This window comes from Panthera onca, chromosome D3 (genome assembly GCF_046562875.1).
Source record: "Panthera onca isolate mPanOnc1 chromosome D3, mPanOnc1 haplotype 2, whole genome shotgun sequence".
Taxonomy (NCBI): Eukaryota; Metazoa; Chordata; class Mammalia; order Carnivora; family Felidae; genus Panthera; species Panthera onca.
This window is the reverse complement of record NC_138350.1, coordinates 72,842,192-72,870,171: the sequence shown is the minus strand read 5'-3', so window position 1 is coordinate 72,870,171 and position 27,980 is coordinate 72,842,192. Positions and strand designations below refer to the sequence as shown.

Here is a 27,980-nt window from a genome sequence, read left to right as displayed (position 1 = left end):
CAGTCTGTATTGTCTTGTATAGTATTTATTCTGTTCTTCCTCTCCCTTTTCAACCAGACTATTACCTCCAGGAGAGTTGTCAAGGACAGTTCTGTATTCATCTTTATTTCTTTGGTGTTAACCATATGGCCTGAATGTGAATAGGTGCTTAATCAGTGATGACTGAAAGAAAGGAGGAAGGAAAAGAGGGTCCAATCCTTCTTTTGGAATCATGTAATGATTCAAAACAATTTGAAAACTTTTAACATTAAAAATCTAAGCAAAATGTGTGATAATATCCTTCACTTCTCTACTAAAACAAATGAAACAAATCTTCCTGAAGCTTTGAGTAATAGTATCTTCGCCTATCTGATTATAAATAGAATATTTGTCTTATAGTATTCCAGAGTTAAATCATCATAAGATTCTGAAAGGGATCGTCAATTTCATTGATAGAAAATTGAAGGAAATAGTTCCCTGGACATGTATGAATGGACAGAGACATACTTGAAAGAAGGGCTAAGGAAAAAAAATGGAACTTCCATTGTATATAAATGCAGCATGAGTCATTTATCTTCACTGATTAGGGATTGAAGAATAGGTATTTTTAAAAGGCTTGTCAGTAGGTATTTTAGAATAGATTTTTTTTATACTTTTAAATGTTTATTTATTAAGAGAAAGAGAGAGTATGGGAGAGGCAGAGAAAGAGAGAGACAGAGAATCCAAAGCAGGCTCTGTGCTGACAGTGGAGAGCTAGATGTGGGGCGCAAACCCACAAACCATGAGATTATGACCTGAGCTGAAGTTGTACACTTAACTGACTAAGCCATACAAGTGCCCCAAATGACTTTTTTTAAAGCCCAAAGCAAAGAAAATAATTAATAATAAGTATTAGTCGTAAGAAAATACTAGCTAACATTGTTATAGCTAGCAGGAAAAAAACTTCTATTATTGTTTGTAGCATTGCTGTTGAATGCTATAAATACTTAGAAACTCTTGTTCTTTTCTTCCTTCCCTGTCATCTCTCTCCACATCCAGATAAGTCACTCATAATTTTAGCTTTTTTGGACTCTCTAATCTCACCCATTTAGTGACTTTTTACCTATTAACAATTTTTTTTTTAAAATGTTTTCCAGTTTTTTGTGCTATTATTTGTAGGTGGAAGCGAACTATCTTTACAGAAGCCCTTTACAATCTCTGTTAGTGGATTGGAGGAGGAGGGTGACTCATATTAGGAATTGGCAGCTGTCAGCACCTGTCATAGGAAGTTAGGGTCTGTGAGCGGGAAACCCTGGTGACTGAGAACATACCAGCAAGTCTTAGACTGTGAGCTAGGACAAGGCACGCAGGCTGGAAGAAGGTCATGAGATCTGTTTGAAATTGACTGCCTTTGGTGAAGTCTAGCTGCTGTTTGTGAAAATGTCATCTCTACCCACCAATGTCAGATTCACCTGGACTGCTTGTTAAAGATGCTAATTCGTGCCTCAACCCGGACCTGTGACATTAGATAATTCGGAAGGAGGGCCCAGGAGTCTGAATTTGACTCATCTTCCCAGAAGATTCAGAGGCATGCTGGAGTCTAGAAATATCTGTTCCAAATCATTTACCAAATGTCTGTACCTACAGCCCCTTTCCTCCCACTGAAAAGAACCACATTATTTTAGCAAGAGCCTTCAATCTGCTTACATTAGGTAATGCGTTTGGGAACTTTTGCATTTTACTAACATGAAACTACTTGTGACATTCCACATAGTGAATCTCAACGTGTGTTGAGACACAGACGTGAGAACTGCCAGGAAGTTCTGGGAGAATCCAGATTCCCCAGAATCCATTGGATTCCCACACGGTTCCTCTGACGTTTCCAGAGAGCACGCAAAAGACTTACCCTCAGAGCCAGCCTCACAGAAAATATGTTAATCCTTATGAGAACAGAGACGATTTTGTGGATGTAATACATTATGACTTTAAAGAGGATAAGGTCAACCACTGACAAAGTCTTAATAAAGAGAATATAAAATAGTCAAGCTGGAAATTCTAATTTCACAACTAATAACTAGCATTGGCTATGAAATCCATGCATTATTTTGGAATGTCACAATTATTTGGTAGGCAGGGTGTGGGAAGCAAAAAGAACTTAAATGAACTCATACATGGGTGTATATGCATACACACTACACACACACACTGAAACACCAAGAACTGTCATTCAGTTTTGTTTAAAAATCCTCCTACATTCTTTAGACTGCGTCATCCATTGTGGTCATCTATAAAGCACCACAAGCTATCATTCTCAGTACATAGTTCACATTCATGGCAACATGGCATTGGCCTTATCCATTTTGATAAGGATTTTATTTTATTTTATTTTTACTCTATATTTAAGACTAAAACTGAAATCTATGTATTAAAAGGCTTTTGCTGGGAGCACCTGGGTGGCTCAGTCGGTTAAGCATCTGACTCTTGATTTTGGCTAAGGTCATGCATGATCTTAGAGTTTGTGGGATCGAGCCCCACATTGGGTTCTGTGCCTTCAGCACTTAGGATTCTCTCTCCACCCCCTCTCTCTGCCTCTTCCCCTCTCTCTCTCTCCAAATAAATAAATAAACATTTTTAGAAAAGCTTTTTACTGCTTTTAACTATATTACCTGGAAGGAAGAAGTCATGAATATTAACTACCTGTATTATATTAATTTGTATTTGTTTATAAGGTAATAAGAAGACCGAGAGACATTGGGCTAGCAAACCTTGGTCATTGGTATTAGAAAAACAAATCCACAGGGTGCAGTCTCCCTCTTACAAGTAAAAATAGAGTCAACTCAGGCGTAGCTTGAGGCTTAAAGGATTTGTGATTGTGGAGAGGTGGGTGCTATGAAATAGGAAGTAGGTTGGGAACACCATAGCCAAACATGAAAATTCTGTCTCGACTGGTCTGATAGAATGTAACATGGGAATATGAAGCAGACACACATTTCTCATCTCCATGGGGACCTGAGAAGTGGGCAGCTCAAGGAGAAACTGATTTTATTTTACTCCTAGGTAAACACTGAATCTCTGTACTGTTTCCCTTTGCTATTAGGAAGCCATTTTCCTCCTGTCCTCCAAGCCAGGATTCTTAGATAAGGGTTGGTTTATTTTATAACATTGAGAATAAGTTACCTGGAACAAAACCATCATGGACATAGAGACGTACAAAAAACAAATTGGGGATTGAGTATAATAGTAACTGTTATGCAGTAAACAACATATGTTACCCATTTTGCTAAGTGTTTTACATATACTAACTTCTCTTTCACTATAACCCTGTGATGATGGTATTGTTATTCTCAGTTGTTCAGATGTCAAAAGAAAGGCTAATTAATATAAGCAAGGCTAGCAGGTCGGTGAGAGAACAAAAGTTTACACTCAAGTCTGATTTCTCCAGTCCCCTCTGTCTTCATTGCAAGTTAGAATGCCTCCCCAAACTAAGAATGTTAGGGTATTAACTACATACGGTGCGCCTGGGTGGCTCAGTTGGTTAAGTGTCGACTCTTGATTTCAGCTCAGGTAAAGATCCCACGGTCCTGAAATTGAGCCCTGGTCAGGCTCTGTGTTGAGTGTGGAGCCTGCTTAGGATTCTCTCTCCCTGTTTCCCTCTCTCTCTCTCTCTCTCTCTCTCTCTCTCTCTCTCTGTCCGTCTCCCCCACTTGTGCTCTCTCTCTTTCTAACAAATAAATATTTTAAAAAATTTAAAAATTCTTAATACTTGGGACCTAAATAAACGTTATTCTTGCCACCTAATAACCAGGGTGTAATATTTCTTTAAGTTTTCCCCTAGTTGGGGACTATATTTTTTTTTTTAGAATGGGCCCTACTAATTTCACTCTTCTCCAAGACAAAAATTAGTCAACGGACTTCCTCATCCACCTAACAATCTCCTTATAGCTTCATTTCATACATCAACATCTTCTGACACGCGTTTCCCACATACAGTGAGATACCTCCCCTCGCTATGCTCCCGTAGCATTCTGCACATACGCATCCTGTGGACCGTGCACCACCATCCTTCTGTACAGTGGTAGCGTATGTGCCATGGCACCAAGCCGACGGCAGTATCCATCTTTGTAGCTGTGTTCACCAGCATGGTGGTCAACTCACTGCTGTGTCTCAATAAATATTTGCAAACCGACTGAATGAATGGTTCTAATGACTCCTTTTGAAGTATTATGTTTCATCAGAGGACATGGGCCCTGACATTCTATACATCTTCCAGTAAAAGGAGATAAGTAATAAGTCTAGATTGCTGGTGATGAGATACAGAGTCACCTAGGATCTACGCCTCATGACTCTAATATTATCAGTAGAGCTCAAATCGTAAAGGAAAAAGTGGGTTTTTTAAATCTTCTCTTAGATGATTTCTTTACCACATTTTGAAATAAAAATAACTAAAAACTTTTCCCTGAAATGAGGTAGGAAAAGGAATATTAAAGATCCATATCTACTGATCTTCCTGTCTGGGTCCAATATGAGCTGCAAAAAGATGTACATGTATCCATGGCTCAAAACCCTTCAACTGAATGAAATCAATCTATTTCATTAACATAACACACATTCACTGTTTTAAGAGAGGCAGTACAATGGTTAAAAGCATAGACTCAGGCACACTTCTTGGCACAAATTCTCTCAAGAGATGTTTACCATATCAATTAGGTTGAAGTTACTCCTCCAGCTACTGATTTTAACCACTATAATCTCTTGTCTGGAATCTCTTATCTGGACTATTTTGACAGTCTTGGAATTGGTGTCCCTGCTTCTCCTCTTAATCCTTTGCCCTCACCACCTCCCCTAATGACTTCCCATCTTCCTGGGCATAAAGACCAGAGTTCCATAAGATTATTCATGCTGTCCACTATGGCTCTCTTGTGTATCTGATCTCACCTCCTATTATCCCCCCCTCTCTTTTTTCTAGCTATAGTTACCTCCTTGCTCTTCTTGAACATGGCAAACACAGTCCCATGCAAGGGCCAGGGCACCTACCATCTACCAGTTACAATTCTTCTGCTTTATATGCTCTTTTCTGCATTTGTTAGCTGTGTGGCTCATTGAACCATTGAACTCAAGTCTCTGCCTGAGGTCCATGTGGTCAGAGTTTCCTTCTGTCACCACTCGATCTAAATCAGCCCAGGCTGTCTCAGCCCTTGGTCTTCCTTAATTATCCCCATTCAACATACCATAGATGCATTTGTATATTTTTGGTGTTCTATCCAGAACTCCAGGATAACAGGGATTCTATCACCAGTCCCTAATAGAGCATCTGGTCCATAGTAGGCACTCAATAAATATCTACTGAATAAATAATGGGATACCTCTTCTAAAAAAACCAAAAAGCTTACAATTCAGTTATGTTAAGAGGATATAAAATGTTGAAAACTATAGCATATGAAAGCTAAATAGCACAATGCTTGAGTGATATGCCATGTGGTAATAATGTAGAACTAAGGGTCAGATGTGCCATAACTGGCATCGAAAATAAGTTTGATGTCTTTGCATACTTAAAATTATGTTATATAGGGCCTGGAAGGAAAATTACTCTGTTTCTCTGCTTCTGTCTAGATTGCTGAGAATCCCTTCCCATATTGGGAGATGCTCTTTCGAGGATAGCCCGTTCTCACAGGCTTCCAAAAGTAGTGCAGGGTTTGAACATCCTGTGAAATCTTGTTCCCACAATTTGATTTGGCATGGATGCAAAATTTATAGGGTGGTCTTGCACATTTTTGAGATGAGACCTACCATTGATGTCCTGGGATATGGCCACCATCTGCAGAGGAAACCAGAATGTTATACAACTGGAGCCTTTGGCCTTGATATTCAAGTTGTCAGTCTCCTCCTTTGGCTTGACTCCAGGACTAGCTGTGTTCTCTCTCTCAGTCTAGAAACACAGAAAATGGGCAAGCCAGATTGGCTTCCACCTACCACTCAGCTGTCTTCAGGACACCTGTTCTCCGAATTACTTGCTTTGTACTCAGAAAATGCAAATACACTTGATTATTAGCAGTAGCAAAACACAGAAATGAAGGTGCCTCTTTTGCAGAAATAGCAAGTGAATTCTTAGCGAATAAATTATGAACAATTTAAGTGACTTTATACTTTTTAATATTTGTATATTTGATTGACCCTAATGTCTTCCTGCCTTCCATTCTTATAAATTCAGATAACTCTATACATGTTCTTTTAGTTTTAAAGAAAACAAGCTGGGATGCTTATAAACTCAGAAAGATGAAACTACATCCAGAAATTTTAGCTACAAGATAAACTGCTTTCATGACAGAGACTCCAACACTGTGCTCCACCCACCATTATGACTCAGAGAAGGGCCTCTCCTGTTCTTTCTTGGGAGGTAGTGTTCCAAGTTTATAGTTTCCTCCAGGGTGACAATTAAGTCACCTTTATAAGCAATTGCCTTACAAAGGTTTCTTCCTGGGTCATTTGCCCTACTCAGAAAATAAGACTGCTTTAGATCCCTTTGTCCTTTTAAGCTTTACATGTGAAAACATTCACTCTTCAATGAAAAGCTGCATGACCTTTGATGTTGCAACATACCTTTATTTGTATCACAAACCTTCAGGCTTAAATCAGTCCCTCAAGACTGATTTTGCCAGAAGGAAAAATGTCAGAATACCCGGAGCTGATTTTCATGAGTGGTTAAAAACGCTAGAATATGTCTTCAAAATTTATAGAGGCCTTGAGTCCTTACCAACTGCCACCTTCTGCCTGTAGGCAAGAGGAGAACCAAGCCATCAAGGCTGAGAGGTGGGTCACTTTTTAATTTAGCAAAAGGGCTTGCTTCAGCGTATTCACTAAGGCTGGCATTCTGCATAGAAGGTTAGCATGGCCACTCTGTAGAGGTGATATGCTAATTCATAAGGCTCCATGCTAAGCTGCTATGCAGAATGCCAGCCATATATGTGTGTGTGTGTGTGTGTGTGTGTGTGTATGTATGTGTATATATGTGTATATATATATATATATATATATATATATATATATATATATATGCGCGCCAGATGGACAGCAGTGCATGTAGTATATAAACTTTTGTGTAACAAAAAGGGAAAAAAGACTTTACATTTATATTTGTCTGAATTGGCACAGAGAAATACTGAGAAGGTAATAGAATCAGTTAGCTTTAGGGAGCAGAAGTATGGGGAATTTGACAGGTGAGGAGGGTAAGGTAGGTGAGTCTTCTTGGTGTAGCTTTATTTTTTGAGTTTTGAACCATGAAAATTTATTACTTATTCAAAACAAGGTGCCATAGGGAGATAGAGCCTCCCTTAATATTTGTTTTATCTTTGAAAATAATTATAATAGCACTTGGTTCTTTGGTTTTGTATGCCAAGGATATTATTCAATATCCATTACTTCCAAGGACATGCTTCTTAAGAAAGTAGACCACAATTAGATAATTATCGTGACCAAAACCCTAGGTAGGATTTATGGAAAATAAAGTCCAAGTTTTAATCTTATCACTTTTTTTCTTGCTGAATTTCTCAGTTCTCTTTCTTCTATTAATAAAACTGCACCAGAAATAAAATTTCTCTCTCTGCATTTCATCATCTCTATCACTAATCATTTTTTTTTAAATTACCATTTAGTGAAAGGCATATGTTCTGGTGTATATGTCCTAACCTTTACACTTTACAGATGAGGTAAGATGTGGCCAGGGACATTTAAGTGACTTGCCCACATTGCTAAATCAGCGTATGTGCCTAGTTCTGCCTGATTAGAAAGCTCTCACTCTGTCCATAGCATCTTTTTAGCCACTCCCAAGGCATGGAAAGTAAGTGATTCAGGGCACCTGGGTGGCTCAGTCAGTTAAGGTTCCGACTTCGGCTCAGGCCATGATCTCGCAGTTCATGAGTTCGAGCCCCACATCGGGCTCAGTGCTGACAGATCAGAGCCTGGACCCTGATTCAGATTCTGTGTCTCCCTCTCTCTCTGCCACCACCCACTCACTCTCTCTCTCTCTCTCTCTCTCTCAAAATAAACATTTTTTAAAAATGATCAAACAAAAAAAAGTAAGCAATACATTGACCGGAGATGTTTGACTGCTAAGCTGAGAAAATTCAGGCAGGCATCTTATAGATAAAAAATTAAACAAGTTTCTTTTTCCTTTCCTGTTTAACATCCAGATGAGTTATGCTACATTGCTGCCTATAATGAGAATAGGTTCTGGAAATGTGCGTTAGAAAAATGATCTGTTAGAATGTTTATCCAATGGATGGAAAGAATGTCTTATCATTTCCTGCCCAACCCTGAGGCTCTATAATTCTTTCTATTTAGACATCAATGTCTATGAATCATTTCATTATTCAGGGGACTAGTTAATAAAAAGCATAAGATAAAATCACTCTTATAAAGATCCTCAGTAATAGTGCCTTCTGTAGAATCAATCAAGTAATGGAACTTTAATAATATGAGCCATGGGATGAATGCTTCCTTCAGTCACATGAACTTGTCACCAGGCCATGCAGAAACCATAAAAGACAAAAAAGAAGTGTTAGAGAAGTTGGAGATGGTCATCAAGAGGATGTGACCACTGGTTGACCCAAGAGCTGAACCCAGGCAATTGGAGGCTCCTCACCGCCTCCCCTGTCCTGGGAACGTATGTTCTATCTGCCATTCTCACACTAGAAGCCAGTTTCAAGGAGGCCACCTTGCGAGAGCAACATGTTGTTGAAAACTCTCTAGACATGACTGAACACAGTTAAGACCTCGATGGAAACTTCTAGTATTCTGGCAGGTGGGTGCGGACATCTACTTGTTTTAAGACAAGCCTCATGTATAAGTTCCCTCGCTTGTAGAAACCTGGAGTGGCCCGCCTGCGGTCTCATTGCCCTCTGTGTGCAGGAGCCGGCTTCAGATTTTACCCGGGAACCCTCAAGGTTACAAACTAACAAAAGGTAAATGGGACTATATCAAAAGCAAAGCCTATTGCTCTCAGTAACTTATAAAAATGAAAAAGAAACTAAACACATTCTCTCTATACAATTGAGCAATCGTAGTCCTTGGTATTTATGCCTGTGAACTGAAACTTTATGTTCACACAAAAACTGCACAAGGATGTTTATAGGAGCTTTCTTCATAATGGCTAAAACCTGGAAGCAATCAAGATGTCCTTCAAGTAGATGAATAGATAAATAAACTGTGGCCACATCCAGAAAATGCAACACTATTCACTTAAAAAAAAAAGAGCTATCGGGGCACCTGGGTGGCTCATTCGGTTGAGCATCCAACTTCAGCTCAGGTCATGATTTCACAGTTCGTGAGTTCAAGCCCCATATCAGGCTCACTGCCATCAACCTGTCAGTGCAGAGCCTGCTTCAGATCCTCTGTCTCCCTCTCTCTGCCCCTCCCCCACTTGTGGTCTCCCAAAAATAAATAAAATATTTTTTTTAAAAAAGAGCTATCAAGCGATGGAAAGACATGGAGGAAACTTAAATGCATTTTACTAAGTGAAAGAAGCCAATCTGAAAAGTCTACAGACTATTTTATTCCAACTGTATGACATTCTGGAAAAGATGATACTATGCAGAAAGTAAAAATATCAGGGGTTGGAGTGAGGAGGGAGGGATGAATAGATAAAGCACAGAGAATTTTAGGGCAAATACTGTGTATGAAACCATAGTGGTGGGTACATGTCATTATACATTTGTCCAAGCCCACAGAATGTACACGCCGAGAGCAAACCCTAAGGTAAATTAGGGACTTTGGGTGATTATGATGTGTCAGTGTAGGTGCATCAATTGTAACAAACGTACTAATTTGGAGGCGGATGACACTCCTGGGGGAGGCTGTGCATGTGTCAGGGCATGGGCTATATGGGAAATCTCTGTACCTTCTTCTCAATTTTAAACTGTTCTAAAAAAATAAAGGCTTTAAGAAAAAAGACAAGTTGTCAAATGAGAGAACATATTTGTAATACAAGTATCTTACCAAGGATTTGTATCCAGAATATATAGAGAACTTTCACAATTCTATGAGAAGTAACTCAATACAAAAGTGGGCAAAAGATTTGAACCTCTCAAAAGATACACGCATGTGTAATAAGCCCACATAAAGATGCTCAAACCGTTAGTCTATTGGGAGAAATGAAAATTAAAATCATAATGAGATCCCACTACACACCCACTGGAAGAAACAAACTTAAAAACACTAACAATATCGGGTGCAGGTGAGAATCTGGAGAGATTAGAACTCTCCTGTATTTCTTCTGGGGAGAGTATTAAGCAGAAAATACTTTGGAAAACTATTTGGCACCTTCTTACAAAGCTAAATGTACACTTGCATAGCTCAACGATTCCACTCTTAGGTATTCACCAAGAGAAATAAAAACATACCTCTGCACAAAGACTTGAAAAATCAAGGTTCAAAGCAACCTTATTCTTAGCAACCAAAGAAATGGAAAACTAACTGTCTATCAGTAGGAGAATGGATAAACAAGTTGTAGTGTATCCATAAAGTAGAATACTACTCAAATTTTTAAAATAAAATCTTGAACTACCGATACATGCAAGGTCATGGGTGAATATCAGAAACATTACACTGAGTGAAAGAAGCCATACACAAAATAGTACGTACTGTATGATTCCATTTACATGTGATGCCAGAGAAGGCAAATAAATTTACAGTGACAGCATATTGGAGGCAGCCTAAAGCTAGGGTTTATTGCAAAGGGACATCAAGGGACTTTTTGGAGGTGATAATATTCTCTATCTTGATTGTACCCATGATTATATAGGAGTACACAGTTTGTTGTGTGCAGAGTATGGCACAACAAGGTTGTTTAATGAAAAAATATTCTGATTCAGATCAAGATTTGTCCCTCTAACAGCAGATATAAATTTTTAAAAATCTCGTGAATATGTTCATGTTCTTAAAAAGTATTTAAGGGGGGGCGCCTGGGTGGCTCAGTCGGTTGAGCGTCCGACTTCAGCTCAGGTCACGATCTCACGGTCTGTGAGTTCGAGCCCCGCATCAGGCTCTGGGCTGATGGCTCAGAGCCTGGAGCCTGCTTCCGATTCTGTGTCTCCCTCTCTCTCTGCCCCTCCCCCATTCATGCTCTGTCTCTCTCTGTCTCAAAAATAAATAAACATCAAAAAAAATTAAAAAAAAAAAAGTATTTAAGGTATATATACATTATGTGGCGCCTGGGTGGCTCAGTTGGTTGAGTGTCTGACTCTTGATTTCAGCTCAGGTCATAATCCCAGGGTCGTGGGATCGAGTCCCGCTTCAGGCTCTGCACTGAGCATGGAGCTTCCTTAAGATTCTCTGTCTCTCTCTGCCTCTTTCCCCAGTTTGCTCTCTCTTTAAAATAAAATAAAAAATAAAAAAAATAAAAAGGTATATATACATTATGTAAAATCTGCTTTTAATGTCTGGGATATGGTAAGTGATCAACAATATTAATTTCAATCCTAAAATTTGTATGGAAACAGAAAAGACCCCGAACAGCCAAAGCAATCTTGAAAAAGAAAACCAAAGCAGGAAGCATCACAATCCCAGACTTCAAGCTATACTACAAAGCTGTAATCATCAAGACAGTATGGTACTGGCACAAGAACAGACACTTAGATCAATGGAATGGAATACAAACCCAAAAATGGACCCACAAACGTATGGCCAACTAATCTTTGACAAAGCAGGAAAGAATATCCAATGGAATAAAGACCGTCTCTTCAGCAAGTGGTGCTGGGAAAACTGGACAGCGACATGCAGAAGAATGAACCTGGACCACTTTCTTACACCATACACAAAAATAAACTCAAAATGGATGAAAGACCTCAATGTAAGACAGGAAGCCATCAAAATCCTCAAGGAGAAAGCTGGCAAAAACCTCTTTGATCTTGGCCACAGCAACTTCTTACTCAACACGTCTCCAGAGGCAAGGGAAACAAAAGCAAAAATGAACTACTGGGACCTCATCAAAATAAAAAGCTTCTGCACAGCGAAGGAAACAATCAGCAAAACTAAAAGGCAACCAACAGAATGGGAGAAGATATTTGTAAATGACATATCAGATAAAGGGTTAGTATCCAAAAATCTATAAAGAACTTACCAAACTCAACACCAAGAAAACAAATAATCCGGTGAAGAAACAGGCAAAAGACATGAATAGACACTTCTCCAAAGAAGACAACCAGATGGCCAGCTGACACATGAAAAAAAATGCTCAACATCACTCATCATCAGGGAAATACAAATCAAAACCACAATGAGATACCAGCTTACACCTGTCAGAATGGCTAACATTAACAACTCAGGCAACAACAGATGTTGGCGAGGATGCGGAGAAAGAGGATCTCTTGCATTGTTGGTGGGAATGGAAGCTGGTGCAGCCACTCTGGAAAACAGTATGGAGGTTCCTCAAAAAACTAAAAATAGAACTACCCTACAACCCAGCAATTGCACTACTAGGCATTATCCAGGGGATACAGGTGTGCTGTTTCAAAGGGGCACATGCACCCCAATGTTTACAGCAGCACTATCAACAATAGCCAAAGTATGGAAAGAGCCCAAATGTCCATCAATGGATGAGTGAATAAAGAAGATGTGGTATATATATACAATGGAGTATTCCTCGGCAATCAAAAAGAATGAAATCTTGCCATTTGCCACTATGTGGATGGAACTGGAGGGTATTATGCTAAGTGAAATTAGAGAAAGACAAAAATCATATGACTTTACTCATATGAGGACTTTAAGAGACAAAACAGGTGAACATAAGGGAAGGGAAACAAAAATAATATAAAAACAGGAAGGGGGACAAAACAGAAGAGACTCATAAATATGGAGAACAAACTGAGGGTTACTGGAGGGGTTGTGAGCGGGGGGATGAGCTAAATGAGTAAGGGGCACTAAGGAATCTACTCCTGAAATCAGTATTGCACTGTATGCTAACTAATTTGGATGTACATTTTAAAAAATAAAAAATAAAATTAAAAAAAATTAAAAAAAATTAAAAAATTTAAAAAACAAAATAAAAGAAAAAGAAAACAATATTAATTTCACTCTTTTCTTTCCAGTTGTTCTTATGTGAAAAGTATAAGTAATGTCCTCAAAGGCAGTCAGCTAAAAAAAAAAAAAAATCTGAGAAATATACACAGAAGGACAAAATTAGAAGTCAATGTTTAGTCATCTAAGAACGATGAAAGGATCTGGTATTACATGGAAATCTTCCTTCATTTGTGGTTTATTATATGACCAGGGTTTTAGAATACCCTTGTGGTTTACTTTCCCAATTCTGGTATTTGTTATTTTTTATTGTACCCATTTGGTACCTAGCACACATTTCCTGTATTAGTCATTGCATTTTTAAGCATACATTCTTGTTTTTTAAATTTATCTCAAATTCCTAGGAGGCAACAATTATATCTGTTCTTTTTTTAATGGTTGATTTGTTTAGAGGAAACATTTAATAAAAGTTCAACATATTGTTGATAATATTGATGTCCTCATCTTTGAAAATTTCTTGCCTCATCAATATTATTTAGCCAAATAACTTAGATATTATTAAGTTACTTCCATATAAAATGAAAAAAGAATTATTTAAGAGATTCAGCCAGGTAATTTAAGGTCCTTTTCTTTCTCTTGATACATTCATAAATCTAGGATCATTCATGTATTCACTTGCTTAGTCTCTCAATGAACACATAAGGAACATTTCCCTTTGCCAAGTTTATGTTAAGTGTTGCAGACAAGACGTTATTATAGGTTCAGATTCTAGAAAGAAAATCAAATATAGCAAAACAAATTTATAATGGTAGGATAAATACATCATGAGAGGTGTGGAAAGGGTGAAAGATGATGCCAAGATAAAGTACCAGATAACATTCAAAAATAAAATTTTGATCCTTCTATTCATTAGCTAATCTAAATTTTTACAGTCAGATTTAATGTCATTAATGTCAGAATGTAGATGATCTGCAGTTGATACTATAGATAAAGGTTGGGTCATTTGGGCATTAAAACTGTGGTGATTTTCCCAGCCAAGGAGAGTAACCCTCTCTTTCTGATTACTTAGGTACCTGCAACTATGCCTGAAGTCAGTCAACCCATCCAAGTCTTTTCTCTTGTTTACAAGAAAGAAACTTTGTTTGCATTAACAGCCCAGAGAGGTAATGGTGAACCAGAAAATTAAAAGGTGAACTAGGAAATTATATTAGAAATTGACCTCTTCCATTTCAGACCTTGGTGGAAATTCAGGGTAACTATATGGGCAACTTTCTTCTACAGAAACATGTTTGGCAATTCTGAATGAGAACTTGGGCACTAGGATTATGTCCACTTATATAATTTGTTTGATAAAAGAAAGTACCCTGTGCCAATATGCTCCCTTTCTTTTTGCCAAAAAAAAGGAAATGATAACATTAAAACACAATTCTTTCAAGTATAAGCATTATGTAGTCAAAACCTCAAACGTTCGTGGTGCCTCCTTTGTCAAGACCTCCTTCCTGGATGACGGATGATGTTTCCTTTCCGAAGTTTCCCACCCCACTCCCTCCATGACCCTCCCTTACCTAGGAAATCTCTACATACCTTTTAGATCCTTATTTAAATGCCAGTTTCTTGGAGATGCCATTCTTGACTCTATCCTGCCCTAAACACACCCAGCTTAGATCCCAACAGACTAGGAAAGGATTCCTGTCATAAGCACTTTTTCATAAAACTTGTAATGAATTAGTTATATGTTTATTTTCTGCCTTCCTTTCCAGTCTGCACCCTCCATATGGGCAGACACTGCTTCTCACTTGTTTGTATTCTAGGCACCTCAGAGCTATTTGTTTAATAAATGGTGAAGTTTACAAGCAATAAGTAAATCCAGGGAAATAATCCTTTCATTTTGTTAATGAGAAATCCCAGATAAAGTAGTTCTCTACTATAAAATTAATTCTCGTAATTTTTAAATAGCATCCTATTTGATACATGTCCTATTTCCTCACTGCACTATTGAGTGTTATTATAAAACATAGGTTCTGTTTAACATGGAAGTTACTTTTACATTAATATGTTCAATTCCAATTTATCATAATTGAGCTCAGAACAATGAAATTCTATGTGAAGCAAAAAGCTATAGAAATTTCCTTAGATACCCTGGTTGCCCTGACTCACATCTTTTCTGTTTTGAGACTACTGTTTGACCAAAACCACTCACTATATCCCAACTTCTATGGTTTTTTAAGGGAGTTGATTGAATCAACTTGAGTAAACTAAATGATACATAATATATTTTGGTAGTTATACTTTTAAAAAACTGCACTTGCTCTAAAGCCTTTTTAAAAATAATAATACCAAAATATACCATGCATCATTTGCTTTACTCATATAGTTTTCCATTTGGGCATGATCATGATACATGTAAAGCCTACTCAAATAGTAGGCATTCACTAATTTTAACTCTTAGATGGTTATAAATTCTATCACAATTAAAACTATCAGAATAATTCTCTGCCACTTGGAAGTGAGGCAAAAATGTGGGCAACACACCTTTAATATCGTACGGGGTCAATGGCCACCTGAGGATTGTGTAGGTAGGTACAACGCTATTCAGAAGAATTTTCTGCGAAGATGGAAGCGTTGCCCAATATGGTAGCCACTGGGCAAGTGTAGCCACTGAGCATGTATAAAGTGGGCAGTGTGACTGAGAGACTAAAGTTTTGTTGTATTTAATTTTAATTAATTTAAGTTTAAATAACCACATTTAAATAACTAGTGGCTACCTTACCAGACAGCACAGGTCCAGATAAATATACTACTTAGTCTGCCTCATTTTTTGTTATTAATTAAAATCCCAGCTTGAGTAAAATTACTTGTTAATTTGTAGAATTTTTCCATTAAATATGCAAAAAAAATTTTGCCCAGTGGGACAAATATCTCTAAATATTTATGGTCTGCTGGATATTAGGAAGTTTTAAAATCTGTGATCTTATCCAAACACATCTTTGTTAAATTGCCTATATATACATATTTCTCATATTTTCTCTGTAGCAGTCATAACATCTAGTTCCCTTCTTCATTAATAAGTTATGGAAAATTGTTTACATATGTGCACTGTATATTCACCAGAGAGTCATGATTTGAAAATCAGACTTTAGCATTTTTGGAGGCGACCCCCAATAGCCCTCAAAATTAACTCATAAAATTATTTTTCAAAAAAAATTTTAATGTTTATTTTTGAGAGAGAGACAAAGAGACAGAGCACAAGCAGGGGAGGGGCAGAGAGAGAGGGAGACACAGAATCCAAAGCAGGCTCCAGGCTCTGAGCTGTCAGCACAGAGCCTGATACAGAGCTTGAACTCACGAGCCTTAAGATCATGACCTAAGCTGAAGCTGGACCCTTAACTGACTGAGCCACCCAGGCTCCCCATAAAATTATTTTTGAGATTTCTCAGACAGCGCCTGAGAAATCACAAAGATTTGCTATTTTACTTTATTAAAAAAAAAAAAAGAGAGAGACAGAGAGAGAAAAGATGCAAGAAACAATTAGGTTTGGTGGCTCCATAGTTACTCATTAGTTCAATACTATTGTAGGAGCTACATGGGAAGAATTATAAAATCAGGAGAGGCTCAGACTTCCTTAGGCTAATTTACATAGTAAAAGATAATTAATATAAATATTTCAGAAATTAGAGGCTTTTGGGGAAGGCCCTGGAGATTCTTCAATGCCTTCCATAATATGTTCTTACCCTCAGGGAAAACATTGGTTAAACCATTATGAGAACCTATTAGAAAACTTCACTCCCCTCAATTGTGACATCGTTGGGTATTGTTCTAAATTAACCACAGCCAGTTTTATCATCAAACAGCTCTCTGTTGATGCTGCTTGAGAGCTCTGCTGTAAACTGTAGGCCAGAATTGGTGTTTTTAACAAAGTACAGCCCCAGAGCCTTATCAAACAGACACACCAAGTTCTCTCCAAAGAGCGGACTCCTGGGGATAGCTTCTAAACTAACAAGGCTTGGACAACTTTCAGGCTGGACCAGCGGAATGAGACAGGGATTTGCTGAACTCTCTGTAGTCCAGGGGTAGACACATTACATGAAAGCAGAATGCTGGCCCCTATGTCCAGGGCAACAAGTATTTATCATCAGGACGGAATGAGTTCATGAGGAATATTTAATTGTTATTTGTCTGGAATATGGCTGGCATTATTTTAACTATTTTTTAATAAATGTATAAGGAACCCCTTTCTCTTTCTTCTTAAACTATCTCTAGTCCTAACCTTAGATTATTAAATTTATGTCATGATATCTGAGTCTCACCTACCCACTAGGAATTCAAAAGCAAATATTTCACTGCATCTCTTTACTTTCCATGGCAATAGGTTATTTGCATAGGATCAATACCAGTGTCCACATTTTTTACCAGGATGTAACTGCACAAATCTGTGCTGCAACCAAGTCTATGCTTGGAGCGCCATTTCTGAGAAAACTTCTGGTTTCATAAAGTACGGCATTTCATCAATAAGGAACATATATGGAGTAGATGCCCACAGAACCCTTTTAGGAAATTGGTCTAGTACCTAAGTCCCTGCCTTTCAGGTAGTACAAAGGTTACTTCCAAAATGACGATAGGAATCTCTAGAAGGGAAGGAAAAATTTCACCTAAATTCATAGGTAAAGCAAGTGAAATCTAGTGGAGAAGGTGTTTGGGGCTTGGTTTCCCAGACTTAGGATAGGAGAGGTACTAAAAGAATTTAAACGTTCAACTCGAGACTATGAAAATTTCAGACAGACGTAAATTTTGTGGTTGTAGCAGCTAATCAATACTGTAAGATCCTAGATTTGCAAACTCCAGAGAGTTTACCTGATTAATTTATGCACCTGTGGAAACAATCAGGTCAAACCTGTGCTCCCGTAAGACTTCACTTACAGAACAGGTGATGGGCTGGATTTGAGACACAGGCTTAGTTGGTCAAGCCCTGATCTAGACTGCAAAAATAAGGCAAAAACAGGGCAGAAAGTACTTTCAGTAACACATGGGGACAAAGACCATCCAAGGATGTCTAAGAGAAGATATTTAGTTCATCTCATTGTCTACTATTGATTAAAAGTCCCAGATTTAGTGAAGTTACTTGTTAACTTGCAGGCTTTCATCCTGCAGAAATGCAAACAATTTTTGCCTGATAGAACAGATAACCCCAAAGATAAACCCTTTTTAAAATTAATTCCACAATCATATCCTAACCCTTCTTTTGAAAATTTCCTACATATGCATATGTAGTTTCTTAAAGTGCTTTTCAAACTGTTCATTCCTGCTTACTGATATCTTTCACTAATTAATGAATTAAAGAAAATTTTTTACACACGTTCATTTCATATTTGCCTGGGAGTTAATGATTTTGCATTTTGAAATTACACTTTAACAACTATATGCTGATATAAAAAGCCAGGGTGAAAATCATAAGACAAGATGTTCCTTCCACCTCTGGCACAACATGACCTGAACACTGGGAACTTCAGGATCATCATCTCTACAAGGGAGGTGGCTGAACAAGGAATTCGAAAGTCCCTTCCAAACTTCATTGTAAATATTCTAAAACTGACAGTTTTCATACATCAATAGAGACAGAATATTATTGAGAGAAAGAAATTTTAACATTCTGAAAAGAACTCAAAGAGACCTGGAATACACTAAGGCTTTTTATTCCAGTAACAATGAAAGGGATCCATTCAAAATGAAAAAGCACCATTCAAGTGATCCCTTTGCCAGGAGCAATTGCTCTTTAATTGAGCTATTTGTTCTTAAGATAGATAACTTTTGACATACACATAGAATGATACAAGATTTATATCTTTCCTAGAGTTTTTTCTTGTCAAGGCATAAAATAGGGTCATTCTTTTTCAGAGAGCATATGCAATGTTCAGATAGTAAGTCTCCACACCCTTTTCATACTGAGTGTGAAGTTGCTATAAATCTCAAGTGAAATTTTGATTTAATTTGAATTTAGACAAGTAGAAAATTGTGAATAACTGAAACTTTTCCAAAAGGGCATCGGAATGGTCATCTAAGGGTCATAAAAAGTGCTATATTTTAAGGCTTTTAAAAACATAGTTTGTAAAAGAAGGGAAAGGCATGATAATAATTAAAACAACATAGGTAAAAATATAACACCTGCAATATTCATGGGACAGCTGAATCATTTTAGGATTTCATCACTAATGGTCTTGGTTGGAATATTTTATCTACTAAAAAAATACAGGCTATTGCAATATAGACCATCTAAAGTCCAATTATGAGCTAATTCTAACCTTGAAAATGAGGATTTACCTATAGGACATGATAGTTATCAGAGTAGGCCCAGGAGAAATTTGGCCTTAGAATCAGCATTATGGATTTATTTTAAACCAATCATTTATTTGGTCATCATGCAGATGTGGTTGAACAGGAAAATGTTAAGAGTGTTCAGAAATCTGTCTTTTTAAAATATTTATTTGTTATTTATTTTTTGTGTGTGTGTGTGTGTGTGTGTGTGAGAGAGAGAGAGAGAGAGAGATTGGCAGAGAAAGAACCCCATGCGAGCTCTGTACTAAAGCACAGAGCCCAATGCAGGGCTCAATTTCACAAACCATGAGATCAGGACCTGAGCTGAAATCAAGAGTCAGATGCTTAACCTGCTTAAGCCACCCAGATGCCCAGAGAAATCTGGTTATTTTATCTAAACCCTTACACAGTACCCTAAGGTAAAAATTTTTAAATGTGCCTAATTAGAAATAATCTCAATGAGATGCGTGAATAAAAGTGAAATTTTTTAATGAGGTCAAATGAGATTTAATAGCTATTTTTTTAATGTTTATTTATTTTTGAGACAGAGAGAGACAGAGCATGAACGGGGGAGGGTCAGAGAGAGAGGAAGACACAGAATCCAAAGCAGGCTCCAGGCTCCGAGCTGTCAGCACAGAGCCCAACGTGGGGCTCGAACTCACGGACCGTGAGATCACGACCTGAGCCGAAGTCGGACGCTTAACCGACTGAGCCACCCAGGCGCCCCTAATAGCTATTTTTAAATCTGGACATTATTTTCTACATTTTCAAGTCTGAATTATATTATTTGTTGTATTATATATGGCTAAATTAAACTGTATAAGTTTCTGGTGCAAAAACAAAAACATTTTTTAAATTGTGATGAAATGACATTAACTGTATGACATTGATCTTTGTCATTTGTTGAGACTTGCTTTGTATTTTGTGATAGTAAATTTTTATACATAAAAAGAATGTTTATGTATGTTAAAAAGAATAACTTTATTGGTTGCAGTTTTCATATATGTCTCTTAGATTGAAATTATACATTGTATTGCTGATATTTTCTATTCATATTAACTTTTGCCCAGCATGTGAGAGAATTTTGTCACAATCTTACTATGATTGTGGATCCATCAATTCCTCCTAGCTTTATATATTTTGTTTATATTATTCTAGGTTCTGTCATTAGGTGCTTATAGGTTCAGGATAGATATACCTTACTGGTGAATTGTACATTTAATCATTAGTTAACAACCCTTTTATTTTTTGTTTGTTTAAGTTTATTTATTTATTTTGAGAAAGAGAGCAGGGGATGGGCAGAGAGAGATTGAAAATCCCAAGCAGGCTCCATACTGTCAGCACAGAGCCCAATGCGGGGCTTGAACCCATGAACCATGAGATCATGACCTGAGCCAAAACCAAGAGTCAGATGTTTAACCGACTGAGTCACCCAGGCACCCCATTTTAAATTTTAATTATGCTTTCTGCTCTAAAATGTAATTTAGTAATTATCTGCTTGTTAGATATTTATGTAGTATCTGCGTTTTAGATATTTATGTATTACCTTCTTCCCTCATTTAGTGGTATTGATTTATTACTAAAATTCAATAGATTTGCAATAAAGAAACTAAGACCTAAACAATTAAAATTGTATTTTCGAGGACACACAATTGGAGCATGACAGAGCTACAGATAAATTTAAATATTAGCAGTGCAAGATCTCATGAACTTGAATTCTACCTCCTGTCCTGACCCTCTCAACTTGTTTCTTCACCCTCAGCAAACGGCCTTTGCTTTTTTTACTGGTCCTGCACAAGGAGAGATTTTAGTCTTGAGTTTGCAGATTTGTCTGTGGCAGCCAATCCAGAGGATTCTATCTCCTTCTATGAGATCAGGAATGTAACCAAACCAAATCTTGACATGTCAGGGACTTTCTTCCCCTTCTTTTCAATCCAAGCCTCTTGCATATGCGTTTAGTTTAGTTTAGTTTTCTATTTTGGATTCTGTCTGATGATAAAGTCGCTTCAGCTACATCCAGCCGATAACACTCAGGATTAAGGTTTTCCTTTGAAAGGACTAGGTGAACATATTGTTGACCAATTTTGCTACTATCCCTAGTTGTATTGTCAATATCTATGGAGGGGAAATACTGAAAAATCACCACAATTTTCCACTAAATATATATGTTCCAGTATGTATGTGTAGGAATATATACATACACACGCACACACACACACACACACATTTGGAATACATGTGGCTGTTTGAGTGCAAGTATATATTTTATAGCTGTGCACTGATGAAATGATAAAGCTCCAAGGTGTTTAGACATGAGTCAGTCACTCCAAGTATTACTAAACTACCTTCTTTATCAATGAGCTCACTTCTTAAACTTGAGCAAGCACCCTGTGGTGTGCACTGTAAAGTGCCATGTTCACCTCACTGAACTTCTCCAGAAGCTGTGTTTGAAGGCCAAGGCCAGGAAGTACAGTCCTGTCAGGGGCTGTGTGTCAACCTCCTTGGTGCTGGTCCTCTCCAGCATTCCCCGGAAGGAACAGCACGTCCATTAATCAACCACTGTGTTGGTGGTTTCTGAGGAAACGATCAAAAATGTACCACAACTGGGCGCCTGGGTGGCGCAGTCGGTTAAGCGTCCGACTTCAGCCAGGTCACGATCTCGCGGTCCGTGAGTTCGAGCCCCGCGTCAGGCTCTGGGCTGATGGCTCGGAGCCTGGAGCCTGTTTCCGATTCTGTGTCTCCCTCTCTCTCTGCCCCTCCCCCGTTCATGCTCTGTCTCTCTCTGTCCCAAAAATAAATAAAAAACGTTGAAAAAAAAATTAAAAAAAAAAAATGTACCACAACTGCACCTATAAAAGCTCCTAATTGAAACTCGGCCTTTAGAGGATTCGGGAACTATGCTCTCTCTGCTGTCTATGGGAGTAGTTCTCTTTCCTCCCACAACTGTGTGATACAGAATCACCACAAGACTTTCAGGAGAGACACAGGGGTGACAAATGGTCTAAGACTTGTTTATTTGACTATGTATTCAAAGAAGTGAGTTCATAAAGTTGCAACAACACTTGTAAGTCATAATGGAAATTAAATTTGTCCCAGATATTGTCATGGACGCTCAACATATGTTACCTCATTTTTCTCAAAACTCCGTAAAGTTTTATCAATGGGATAAAATGCTCAAGATTCAAAGACTTAAGAATGACCTAGAATGGATTTAAATTGCCTAATGAAGTCTGCACTCTTTCTGCAACAGCACACTGTTGCTCGTTAGTTGGCTGCCTCTCTCACTCAGACCCCTGATGATCTGTCACTTTTTAGGGGAGTCTTCTAAACAACCACATCTGAAAAAGCCACCAAGTCATCCCATATCACTACTCTCTTCCAATTTTCAAGTTAGTACCTATTAGATATATTCTGGTTTAATTTGTAATAAGTTAGAACAATTTAAAGAGAATTTTAATAAAATGTATTTGGTTTATAATGTTTGTTACCTACTTCCCTCTACAAAATGATGAAGTCCATGAATGGTGGGACATATCTTATTTACTGGTCTCACTTTCATACCTGGCATACAGTGAGGAATTGACAGATATCTATTAAATAAAGATAATCCAAAGAAATTAAATGCTGTTCCATAAAATCTTATATTAATTCCAGAGTATGAATGGCAAAGCTCATTTGCAACTTAAACATGATTCTGTAGAATCATGATTAATATATGTTTTTAAGTTTATTTTGACACAGAGAGAGAGAAAGATAGCAGGGGAGGGGGAGGGAGAATCCTAAGCAGGCTCCACACTGACAGCGCAAAGCCTGACACAGGGCTTGAACTCACGAACCCTGAGATCGTGACCAGAGCTGAAACCAAGAGTCAGATGCTTAACCAAACTGAGCCACCCAGGCACCCCAAGATTAATATTTATCAACAGTTTCCTTAAGAAGAAGGTTTAACTTCCTCCCTATTAAATAAAAGACGCATGTGGAAGGAAGCAAGAGAGTATGAGTGTCCTTTGTTCACATCAGCTATAGGTGGGTGAACCAGGAGGGATAATTGAAACAATGTTTTGGATAAAACTGCTTATCAGTAATCCATGGCTCACATTTCATTTTGCCAATTGGTCTTTTACACCCAAAGGCTGAATCTCATCTATTTAAAAGCTTTCTGCTGTACCTACAAACTTATTTCTTTATAAGTAAAACCAGTTTTGGAAACAAAACCTCTGCTTTTGAGAAAAGCTTATTCCCAAAACGATATGGATAGTAACTTTTCCCTTTTGCCAAACTCCAACGAAACATGTGTTGTCCCTCCTGGTTCATACAGGCACATATGATGTGGACACAGCATGCTTCGAGCATACTCTCCTTCCATTTACTTTAGCCCTTTCATTTAGTAAGAAAAAGATCATGATTAGATTTCAAGGAAATTCCCAAGTTCCACATAATTCCTATTCACTGTGGCCAACAGGTTTGTAAACATTCCTGTTAGCACTGTAATCACCTTTCAGGGCATATCAAGGACTATCTGTCATTTCTTTCTGCTGCTTCTTTATCCCTTCAACAAACACTCAGTGCTTCCCACAGTGTTGACCATTTTTTGCATTTTCTGTGGCTTCTACTAGGAGACCTTCTTTTCTTACTCAAAGCAGAAAACCAAAAGAAAAGTAAACTGAAATGACACAAGTTTTGCCGATGCTCCCCTTCTCCCATTACGTTAGCTCCTTCTGGGTGGTTTAATAATCTAAAAGCTATCTTTTTTTCATCTCTTTCTTAAATGTCTTACTAAGTACCCTATTCACATGAGAATCCTTATTTTGGATTATTTTATGTCCTTTAGGAGAAAAAAAGCACTACTGAGGGTGAAATCAGTGTAACCAGATTTGCTATTTGCTGAACCTCTTTTAAATAAAAACTTGTATGTTAAAATTAATCTTTTAGAAATGTCTACCTTAACATTATCCAGTAAATGTAGATAATGTTGATATTCACCTGGATCTCCTGGGTAGTCAGACTTTTCAAGGCCTGAACAGATTATCCTCAGGGATAAAAATCACCAGATAATCACTACTTTCACACTTTAACAAATTAGTTTTAGCTTTGCACTGGATTCTGCGGCTTAAGTCCCACATGTTTGCCAGCAATTCTGGACTTTGGCCGAACATTGTGCCAAGTTAGGTTAGGTCTTAGACTCAGTTAGGCCTAGCTGGTACACTTAATTTCAGGACTCAAATTCAGCAACAAAGTTCGTGTTCTGAAAAGAGTATCAAATTCTGAATAAGATCTATATTCTCGGGGCTTTTTTCCCCCTCTCATCATTGAATTCAATCAATCTTTAGACCCCATATATAATTAGATTATTTATGGTAAGGCGTGTCTGATGAATATGACATAAAACTAAAGTTTAAGGCTACAAATCACATGCTGGGCAAGAATTCTCAAAGTTGTTTTAATTGGAAAGAATTGAGTCATCTTCCCAGACTGAGAATATAGAAACACTTTTTTAAAAGAGAAAGGGAGAAAATTTATTAACATAAAGCTCATGGAGTTATGTAGTATATTGTTATACGAACTAAAAATAAATGCAAAACATTTCTTTTGCTTCACAAAATTTTGGAAATCTATTACTGCCCCCATTCTTATTTCCCCAACTTTCTCCATAAGCGAGGCATTGCTTTCAAAAAAGATATTCCCTGTTTAAGAAATATTATAGAGCAGGGGCGCCTGGGTAGCTCAGTCAGTTAAGCCTCTGACTTCGGCTCAGGTCATGATCTTGCACTCTGTGAGTTCGAGCCCCATGTCGGGCTCTGTGCTGACAGCTCAGAGCCTAGAGCCTGCTTCGGATTCTGTGTCTCCTTCTCTCTCTGCCCCCTCTGCCTCTCATTCTCTCTCTCTCTCAAAAATAAATAAACATTAAAAAAATTTATAAAAAAATAAAAAAAGAAATATTATAGAGCAATATTAGCATGTTATTTTTACATGATTATATTCATTGGCATTTAAGGATATTACATATTAATTATTACAACAATTTATAATTTCTGTTACATTAAAAATATAGGTAGTATTTATATAGTAAACATTCAATCAGAATGTTCAAATATAAAAAAGTATAGAACAGTAAAATAAGACTTAATCCCTCCATCCCTCATATCCTCTGCTTTTTTTATACTGAATAGTTTTAGGAGAAATATAGGTATACTTACAAAAGCTTAATACCTAAACAATTCTAAATCTCATTTATGGTATTTCAATATATCAAAGATAAGTACTTTAAAAAAATAATTTTTGAACTATTAAAAGTATATTTAAATACTTTAAAAAATACTTTACATTAAAGTCACATTTTCAATGTTGATGCCTTGCTTTGAGTCTCAGTTTAATATTTTCTTTCCCGAAATAAGTTTAATGCCATTGTTTATCTTAAAATTTCCCATCAATTAACCATTAATATGACTCAACATTGTATTCATTTATAAATACGTTTATGTATTTCGTATTGGTATAAGACACCTAAATCTGATCTGACTTCTAAGGAAATAATCTAACCTAACAATTTGACAAGGCTTTAAAGTTTGTAAAAAGCTTTTTTTTTTTTTTAATTTTCTTTTTTAACGTTTTATTTATTTTTGAGACAGAGACAGAGCATGAACGGGGGAGGGGCAGAGAGAGAGGGAGACACAGAATCCGAAGCAGGCTCCAGGCTCCGAGCCATCAGCCCAGAGCCTGACGCGGGGCTCGAACTCACGGACCGCGAGATCGTGACCTGAGCGGAAGTCGGGCGTTTAACCGACTGAGCCACCCAGGCGCCCCTGTAAAGAGCTTTTAATGCATGAAATTGGCATCAAGTCCCAGCGAAAGCATTTGCGGTTGATTTGTAATACTTACAGAGAATGTCCAATTTTCTCTGTGGGGTTACCTTCATTTGGGTTTTCCAGTAGCAAACTACTCCCTTATCACACATAACCAGATTTATTGTTGAACAGGAAAGGGAACTTTAGATGATTAAGTTTTTAAACGTTTCTGCATGTAACCCGCTAATTGTAGTATCGAGTGGAGTGTGGTCAAAAGAAAGCAAACTCAATTTCTCCTCAATGGCTTTGCACTGAGAGGTGCAGAATGGTGTAACAGCTTTCTGGTAGCCCACATCTAGGAGGAGTATTCGGAATGCAGAAATAAAGAAAGCATGAAAAGACTCCTACACTGCACCACGGCAATGATCAGAAAGGACAACCTTTGAGCTTTGAAAACAGAAAGCAGAAAGCCAGCAAGCAGTCTGCAGCCCCCCACCCCCCCCACCCCCAGCAAAATCTTTTCCCCATCAAAACTCTGTTGCAAATCCAGCTTCTCCTCTTGCAAACCCACAGGCTGGGAGAGGGAACCACAGCCACTCCAAACTGGAGCTACAGGGCCATCATTAGTGGTTTCTGTCACTGTCTTGGTGCTTTTCCTTCATGAATGAAATATGCAAATGGCATTTTACATTAGCTCTTTCCGTGAAGAAGAAGAAGGTCAAGAGATGCAACTAGCACAGCCAGCACGTTAGAGATCTGTGACCAATGTACTTACACCTTCAAATGTCTCCAGATTTCAGCCTCTGGAAATATCTAGCCCATTTCTTTATGGCACTGTTGCTTCCGTCAGCTGTGGAAATTAACATAAAATAATATAGTAACCCAGTGAGTGCTGGGCAGCCTTCCAGAGCATCCGATTAAGTGAACACTAACGGCACACGGACGGTGTACAAAATCTGAATGATAAACAGCAAGTAAATACCTTCCAAGGGGCCAGAAGGGGGAAGGATGTTGAGCTACTGCTGCTGTCGGCTCTCTTGTGTAACAGCGAAGGCGGCTCAGTCCCTCTGACAGGCTGTGAAGCGCGGCTGCCGATCGGCGTCGGGGCGGTCCTAGTGCCTGCTCCAGGTTATTACACACAAAGTAACCCTGAAGAGCTTCCCTGCTTCCTGCGATTTGGCTAGAGGGTCTCACCAAGGGCTTTCAGGGGCATCAGCTTGTTAAGCATCAGGGCAGCGGAGGTGGGGTTTGGGAAAAGTCATTAGTAGCAAATGGGGTCTGCCAATATTTCCAGACACTGCTGTTGAAACCAGAAAGGATTACAGATCATGTTGTCTGTTAAATAAACAGTGCTCTTGAAAATCTTAAAGCCTGGGGCGCCTGGGTGGCTCAGTTGGCTAAGCGGCTGACTTCGGCTCAGGTCATGATCTCGCGGTCCGCGAGTTCGAGCCCCGCGTCGGGCTCTGGGCTGATGGCTCAGAGCCTGGAGCCTGCTTCCGATTCTGTGTCTCCCTCTCTCTCTGCCCCTCCCCATTCATGCTCTGTCTCTCTCTGTCCCAAAAATAAATAAAAAACGTTGAAAAAAAAAAATTTAAAAAAAAAATAAAAAAAAAATAAAAAAAAAAAAAGACACCTATGTGCACATATACTATATTGGCCACATCTCTTTATTCTGTTCTTCTGGCACATTAAAAAAAAAATTTTTTTTAATGTTTATTTATTTCTGAGAGAGAGAGAGAGAGAGCAAGCAAGTGTGCATGAGTGGGGGAGGGACAGAGAAAGAGGACGACACAGAATCCCAAGCAGGCTCCAGGCTGTGAGCTGTCAGCACAGAGCCTGCCGTGGGGCTCGAACTCATGAACTGTGAGATCATCACCTGAGCTGAAGTTGGATGCTCAACTAATGGAGCCACCCATGTGC

At 38.1% G+C, this 27,980-nt stretch overlaps 1 protein-coding gene across 1 annotated transcript in view; it reads right to left on the bottom strand.

The window, feature by feature from the left end:
* RAB27B (RAB27B, member RAS oncogene family) overlaps nucleotides 1-27,148 on the bottom strand; it is a 146,415-nt gene extending 119,267 nt beyond the window's left edge. Inside the window, exons 1-2 of the mRNA XM_078435222.2 lie at nucleotides 27,043-27,148; nucleotides 26,836-26,910 (exon numbers count right to left, since the gene is read on the bottom strand). The gene's annotated coding sequence lies outside the window, so the exon portion shown is untranslated. The remainder of the gene's footprint in view (nucleotides 1-26,835; nucleotides 26,911-27,042) is intronic.
* Nucleotides 27,149-27,980: the final 832 nt, after the last annotated feature.